This window comes from Lycium barbarum, chromosome 1 (assembly GCF_019175385.1).
Source record: "Lycium barbarum isolate Lr01 chromosome 1, ASM1917538v2, whole genome shotgun sequence".
NCBI lineage: Eukaryota > Viridiplantae > Streptophyta > Magnoliopsida > Solanales > Solanaceae > Lycium > Lycium barbarum.
Window position 1 is genome coordinate 129,620,059 of NC_083337.1, and position 8,527 is coordinate 129,628,585.

At 35.3% G+C, this 8,527-nt stretch overlaps 1 long non-coding RNA gene and 1 pseudogene across 1 annotated transcript; one reads left to right on the plus strand and one right to left on the minus strand.

Annotated features, from left to right (window-relative positions):
- Positions 1-1,102: 1,102 nt before the first annotated feature.
- Positions 1,103-4,519, plus strand: LOC132601248 (uncharacterized). The gene is made up of 2 exons (XR_009567553.1): positions 1,103-1,205; positions 4,311-4,519. It is a non-coding gene; the product is annotated as an uncharacterized LOC132601248 (long non-coding RNA).
- A 3,014-nt stretch (positions 4,520-7,533) lies between these two features.
- On the minus strand, positions 7,534-8,282 carry LOC132614069 (photosystem II protein D1-like; annotated as a pseudogene).
- Between the last annotated feature and the right edge of the window lie 245 nt (positions 8,283-8,527).

The following is an 8,527-nucleotide window of genomic DNA, read 5'->3' on the forward strand; positions in this document are numbered from 1 at the left end:
AAGAGGCCTAAATCCATGAGGTGGCCGGCCATATAGCTATGGCCCAAGCCCATGGAAAATAAAACCCAAGACAAATAAATAGATAAAGGGTCATTATTTGTCTTCATATTAGAACCTTCAAGAAAGAGAGATTGAGAGCAAAACAAAGAAGAGAAAAAAAAAAAAAAAAAAAAAAAGGCCTTCGGCCGAAAAAATAATAATTTGGAGGGCTTCCATCTTTGATCCAAAAATTGTAATTTTCTAGTATTCTTACTAAGTTCAAGACCCTCTTCAATGTGGTATAATTATTAAAGCGAGAAAACCACTTTTGTGACAAGTGCAAAATTCTATTCAAGTGGAAAAAGGTAAGAATTTCATGTTCTTTTATATATTATGGAAGACATATATATATATATATATATATATATATATGTTGTAGTATGTGAAAATGAATTAAAAGTATGAAATTTGTGTGTTGTGGGTGTAGCCGTGTGGGTGTGTGTGAGTGTGTGTGTGGCCGTGTGGTAGTGTTGGTGGAGGAAGATGAACATATTTTATTTAGTATGTTAATTGTGTTGATTGTAGCCTTTGTGATGTAAATGGAAGAATAATGGTTCAAGATTGGCATGAAAATTGGTTGTAAGTTGTTGTAGGAAATTATGTGATTTTATTATAGTTTTTATGTAATTATGGAAATGGAGTTACTAAAGTGTGAGTTGTTGTTGTTGTTGATGAAATTGGAAGAAGAAAATGCGACGTTGTGACCTTGTCGCATTTGTGGAGATTTCGAGTGGAATATGGTGTTAATGGGATTGTTGAAAATTTTGTAGAATTGTATGAAATTCTTTTGAATTGTATTTGAATGATCTTGAATTAGTAATAAATACGTGAGCGTTGACATTGGCTTGAAAATACGTAGTTTAATTGAATGTGATAAGCTACGTAGAGATAGAAGGCTACTAATATTAGAATGCGCTTTAAATTGATTCTTGATGTTATTGGTATGGTTGTTGGTATTGCTGGTATGGTTGTTGATGAATTTGGCCGAGTTATATTCTCGGGGATGTTGAATTTACAGGGGAGATGCTGCCGAAATTTCTATAGACAAGTACTAGTTTGAATTGGATTTCTAAGTACTTATAGCTAATGTTTGGTAATTGATAACGTTACTGTAGATATTGGAGAGCCCGAGACTTGAGTCGGGATTTGGTTAGCGAGCGATCGAGGTATGTAAAGCCTACCTTTCTTTCTTTTGGCATGACCTTTATGAAATGAACAAATGACATATATGTATGCTTCTAAAGAAAATTCTATTCTTAGAGCCACTAGGATGGCCGACGTCTTTGACCTCCATAAGCTATTCCATATGGTTTGATACGTGTTTATGATGTTCGAAGATTCTAGTTGTTATGTTTCCGAATGATGTCCGAAAAATATTTGATATAGCTAAAGTCTTGGATATATTTTGATATGTACATATGATTCTAAGGCTCCATTTGATTTGCTCCACAGTGATAGTTGAAAGTTCCCTAATATGATTGTTACTTGAATTTCCAAAAAGAGCTTCGGAAATGCTTTTAGAAAGTTATGCACTTCAAAAGTTTGTAACTTTCGTATACTAACTCCGATTGACCCGAAACTGATTTCTGAGCCTTCGGATGTCGTAAATATATTTGTCCATTGAGTTTTGAAATTTATTTATGTACTTACATGCATATGGTTTCCTCACTACTCCGCTCGTGCATACTACTATTGTAACGACCCGTTTGGTCATTTAGCACTTTAAAACTACGAAAAGGGTGTGGGACTATATTGTATTTATTTATATGATTTTAATACATGTTATAGTTTATATGAGATGATGAATAGAGTGAAGTAATCTGAGGACTAATGATATATTACATCTGGTGAAAGGGCAATTGATGTCTTAGGAAGACATTTGTTATGTAAAAGGAAAAAAAAAAAAAGTGGACAGCCCACTATTTAGTGGTCTCACGTAAAAGTTGGCAAAAATATGTAGTTAATTAGAAATAAATGAAGTGGGCAAGCCACTTTTATTATGATGCTGAGTGACATTTGAAATGTAAAAAAAATAAAATAAAGTAGGTCAGCCCACCATTTGGTGGTCTCACGTAACCCAAGGAGAGTTGACAATAATATATACTCAATTAGAAATAAATGAAGTGGGCAAGCCACTTTTATGATATTGCCAGGAATAAAAGAGGAATTAAGTGGAAGGTTTGTTTTTGGTTTACACGGAAAGAAGGCAAAAGATAGAAAAGAGAAGGAAACAGAGAAATTGTAAGATTTCTATTCCAAATTAGGATGTGTTCTTGCATTATACATTTGTTTCAATGCTTTCTTATTTTCCCATTCCCATGTATATGCGTGTTTGCTCTGTCCTTTGTATTAGTAGTTTGGGTTTTTCCCACTTGTGGTTTTTAGCACTTTTTGTTGTATATTCCAAGGAACTAATTTCAATAGTTAGTGGGGGTGGTAGTGTTGTTGCTAATTTGCAAAATGAAAAGCTTTGAGAAGTTACTGGTGAATTGTTGGTCTGCCAGTTCGTATTCATGGGAAAAATAAAAAGGGGTACATTTATTTATTTATTTTCAAATGTTAGCTTTGGGATGTAATGTTAAATTGATTGGTTATGACCTCCACAAATTGAGTTTGGATGATGATACCGGGGGTAAGTTTCTAATCTTAAATTAAGTATTTCCTCGTGATATCATCCATTATTTAACGATATCATCCATGAGTTTAGATTAGCAATTGGTGGGTTTTCCATGGAAATGAGTTTTCAAGTAAAATGTGGAATTTGCTGTTATGCATTTGGAGTAAAAATTGTTGCCACCATAAATAAAAATCACGGGGCTTGCTATAGATGGAACCATGTTCCTGTTAGGAATTATAGAAACTTCGTTGATTTGGTTAAGAAAATTAGCAACTTTTCAAAGTGCAATTAAAATGAAACCCTCTTTTTCTTTCTATGTGAGCCCACCCCTAGCCTTTATAAATTGTCAAGACTAATGATGGCCACCAAATTAATATATACGTACAGAGTCAGTTGCTTCTTTACTTAATAGTCATGCGTGGAAAGGCTGTCCCCCACTAGTTACCCACTTAATCTTTAGTTAATCACTTTTATTTCTCACTACAATTCAACATTTAACTAATTACATACATGATTAATTTCTTATAACAAGAAAAAAGAAATATATCATTCTTGATCGGATTTCAATGATTTTTGAGAATCATAAACTTTGGGCTATTGAATGTCAGTTTTTTCAATAAAATTACAGTTTTGCCCTTGTGGGCCTGAGGTCACTTTTCGAGGCGCGTTTTTGGGTTTTGAGTATAAATATAGTAATATGGGTGTCCTTAGATTCGTATTCTAACGTAGATCGCATATTTGATAGATTTTGATCATTCAGAGGCTCTACGCAAAGGGAGGGCATTAGTTTGATTGTTCGTGGTACCCGCTCGGCATTGAGGTAGGTTACGGTCTACTTTAGTTAGACTCTGATTAGAGAATCGTATGTAGTTGTAGAAAGGGACGGGGATAGCATATAGGCCTTTGGGCATGAAGTGGAGGTGGATTCCAATTAGGTTGGCTCTGTCAGCTGTTATGTGGGCTTGTCGCCTTATGCGTTATTTTCTGTGATTATCACCTGTTTGTATCTCTGTCATATACTAGCTCCCTCACCATATGAAAAGGTGTGATAACATTATTATGACTTGTATTTGTTGATTGTTCATTGGTGTTATTGTTGAGACTGATATCATGCATGATGTGCTTTCCATATTATTCTTGCGATGATGGTGAGCTAAGTGATTGAGAGACTCCGAGGTTTTTGTCGGAGATTAAGAGTGACGGAGAGACTCCGAGGTCCTTTCCGGAGATGGAGAGTGATAGAGAGACTCCGAGGTCTTTGCCGGAGATTGAGAGTGATTAATAGCCTCCGAGGTTTCTGCCGGAGAGCACGAGTGGTACATGGACTTCGCGGGTCCCCCATGGGTCATGGCTTTGAGGCACTTCCCTTAGCATGTGTGTACGAGAGTGGAGTGAGAGAGGTGACTATTGCATTGCATTTCATTCATCCACTCATATATTTGACTGATCATTTGGTGAATTATATCTGTCTTGGTTGATTTCATGGTTCCTTTACACTTTATTTATATATGATACGTGACCATACCTGTTTGCTCTATAAGCTACTTGTTGGTTTGAACTTCTTCATGCGTTATCTAATCATTGTCGGCCTATGATGCTTACTGGTACAAGTGTTGTACTGATACTACTCTTGCTGCACTTTTGTTGAGTGCAGAGTACGATCCAGGTTCCAATTCTACACCCCGTGGCTGATAGGCGAGGGTGACATCTTTCAGTCATTCAGGGTGAGCTACTTGGTCATCCGTGGCCCCTGAAGGACCTCCTCCTCTATTTATTTCTGTTTTTATTTCGACAGACAATATGTAGCCTTCGGGTATTTCAGACTTCTATTCCGTATTATGTTAGTGCTCTTGTATCCTCTAACCAGATTTTGGGGTTGTCGTGACATTTCTAGTTATGATAAGTATTTAAGACTTGATAACTTATTCTTATTTAATTTACCGCTTATTTAACTTGTTATTAGTAATGTGGTTCGCCTACTCAGAGGGATAGTGTAGGTGCCACCACGACTCGCGAATTGCAAAAACACTTTCACTTCCTTCACAGTGGGTAACATTCAGCATGCGATTGTCTTCTTAATTAACAACCTTAGTGTTGGCACATAATGTTTTACCTCCCATAATTTATTTTAATTACCCAGAGTCCTTGAATATCAAACAGAGTGAAATGTGTTTTTTTTAGAAGTCAAATGATTTTATAAAATTATTTAGATAATATTTTACCAGTCTTAATTGGTAAAATAATTCCTATAATATTATGATCATTTAGAAATTAATTTACCCATTTATTGCAATAATTATGACATTTGCTAAAATAACCAAGAGAAAAAGCAATTTATAACAATCATTTAATTGTTTAAATTATTAAATTGTCAATTAGTAAGTGTTTTACTCTGTTTAATTCAAGGAATTTGGATAATTAAATGAATTAATCATTCTTATCCCTCAATGCCTAAATTAGTATTTATCATAATTAATTAAGTGTCTAATTGTAGTTAAAATCCGTAAATTGCTTTTTGTATGGCTAGAAGTGCTACAATTGAAATAATCAATTGTTAGTTTAAGTATGACCTCAATTGAAGATCAATCTCATGATTTAAGGCAATTAGGTCATATTCCACAAAATTGGATTTTATTGATTAGTTAGATTTAATAAAGCTATATTTGAAATGTCAATTAAATGACAACTTTAAAATATGGCTATTTGTTAAAATTCATTTGACCTCCCCTTGCATAGATATGTATACACAGATATACATATGTGTATACATATACAGATATGTATCTCGTGTATACATATGTATACAATGGGCTGCCCCTTTATTTCCTTTCAGAATTGACCGAGTCCAACCCAAAATAGGGCCAGACCCGACCCAAGTGACAAAACATATATACTCCCTCCTTCAGCCAAACAAACCCCTTAGGGGTCATTTATTTTTTACCAATGTTTCCGTTGAAAACCCTAGCGCCGCCACAAGGTGATGGACTCTCTCTTATATCATTTTTGCCATTTCTGGCAAGTTTACAAGCGTACCACACCTTTACTAGGTCTGGTGTGACTATATCGAGCAACGCATTTAATGTTTCTCCCTTCTCTCACCAAACACTGCCCAAACACGGTACATCTCTCTTCCCTTTTTACTTTTTTCTGATAACTTGGGGTCAACGAGTACGGATTTGTCTCAAGGCGAATTTGAATTCTCAAATTTCATTGGTTGGTCCAGAACCAAATGGATCCGTTGGGATGTCCTAACTTTGACCCTTCATACGTTGTGTTGCTTTAACCTTGGCCTTTGAATGTTGAGGAAGTGGACACTACTCACGGTGCTGAGTTCAGTCTCACATTAACTTTTCTAGGGTTTGAGTTTCAATTTGGGGTTTTATATAAAGAACTCCAACTCACATTTTTAAAAAGACAAAAAAAGGGGATATACACATATATTCGCTAAAAGAACTTAGTTCCTTTTAAGTTTTGGCGAGGACAGGTTATTCACATTTCATTTGATAGTCAGAGGCGAATTGAAAGTTAAGCAGTGGGAATTCTAAAGATTCCCTGGGGGGAAAATAGAGATGTCTCCTACGTTACCCATAATATGTGGAAGTATCGACGTAATTTCATAGAGTCATTCGGTCTGAATGCTACATGAAGAACATAAGCCAGATGATGGAACGGGAAACCCAGGATGTAGAAGATCATAACATGAGTGATTCGGCAGATTTGGATTAATATATATAGCCACCCATATGGGTACTTCATTCTACGATATATATAAGATCCATCTGTATATATATCATCATCTACATCCAGAAAGTCGTATGCTTTGGAAGAAGCTTGTACAGTTTGGGAAGGGGTTTTGATTGATTAAAAGAAGAATCCACTTCAACCGATATGCCCTTAGGCACGGTCATACATAACATAGAAATCACACTTGGAAAGGGAGGACAATTAGCTAGAGCAGCTGCTGTTGTAGAGAAACTGATTCCAAAAGAGGGGAAATCGGTCACATTAAAATTAACTTTTGGGAAGGTCTGTTTGATATCCAAAAACTTCTCAGCAACAGTCGGACAAGTGGTGAAGGGAGAGCCCCAATTGGTAGAAAAAAAAACCCAGAACCCCTTGGTTTATCCTGCAGTTGGAAGAAGAAGTAGAAAAAGGAATAAATATAGTGATAATTTGATTCTTCGTTGACGTAGTAAATAGGAGAGAAAATCGAATTTAATTCTTTGTTTTTACAAAAACTTTACAAAAAAAAAAAAAGAAGAAGTAAGCATGTGACACATTCACTAAAAAATACCCCTTTGAAGCCAATCATTTATCTAATATTTATTATTTATGAATTATATAATATTTATTATTTATGAATTATAGGCGAACGACGGGAATTGAACCCGCACATGGTGGATTCACAATCCACTGCCTTGATCCACTTGGCTACATACGCCCCCTCGCGTACTTACATTCCATTTTTACATTATTTAAATTCGAAAACAAAAGATTAAAGTTCGAAAATATCTCTTCTTTCTTATTTCAAAGATAAGAATGTGAAGTCAAAATTAGATTTTTTATTTTTATTTTTATTTTTTAGAAATGAAATGAAAAAGAGATAGTAACATTAGCAACAAGAGGAACAAGTTATATTTCTACAATTTAAAATAAATACAAAATCAAAATAGAATACCCAATCATGAATAAATGTAGGCAAATACCCTCTCCTTCTTTTTCGATAATGTAAACTAAAAAGTTTATATGAGTAAAATACTGGTAAATTAATTATCTAAAAAGAAAAAAAGAAAGGAGCAATAGCACCTTCTTGATAGAACAAGAAAATGATTATTGCTCCTTTCTTTTCAAAACCTCCTATAGACTAGACTGGGATCTTATCCATTTGTAGATGTAGCTCCGATAGCAGCTAGGTCTAGAGGGGAATTATGAGCATTATGTTCATGCATAACTTCCATACCAAGGTAAGCACGGTTAATGATATCAGCCTAAGTGCTAATTACACGACTTGACTTTCAACTACAGATTGGTTGAAATTGAAACCATTTAGGTTGAAAGCTATAGTGTTGATACCTAAAGCGGCAAACCAGATATCTATTACTGGCCAAGCAGCTAGGAAGAAGTGTAACGAACGAGAGTTGTTGAAACTAGCACATTGGAAGATCAATCGGCCAAAATAACCATAAACGGCTATGATATTATAAGTTTCTTCCTGTTAACCGAATCTGTAACCTTCATTAGCAGATTCATTTTCTATGGTTTCCATGATCAAACTAGAGGTTACCCAGGAACCATGCATAGAACTGAATAAGGAGCCGCTGAATACACCAGCTACCCCTAACATGTGAAATGGGTGCATAAGGATGTTGTGCTCAGCCTGGAATACAATCATGAAATTGAAAGTACCAGAAATTCCTAGAGGCATACCATCAGAAAAACTTCCTTGACCGATTGGGTAGATCAAGAAAACTGCGATAGCAGCTGCAACAGGAGCTGAATATACAACAACAATCCAAGGTCACATACCCAGACGGAAACTAAGCTCCCACTCACGACCCATGTAACAAGCTATGCCAAGTAAGAAGTGTAGAACAATTAGTTCATAAGGATCACCATTGTATAACATAAACTTGCTATTATTTATAATTCGTGAAATAGATTGGATCGTTACTTGAGAAGTAGTTTCCTTTCTTCCATTCTTGCTGCCATTGATCAATTTACTTGCTTTCTAGATTAGAATTTATATTTCCATATTTTATCAAAACCTTATAAAAAACCACCATTGATGCGTTCGGGCATAGCTATTGTTAGTGATAATTCCTAATCTGCTTAAATCGCCTACATATTGTTCTCTGTGGGATTCGACCCCAA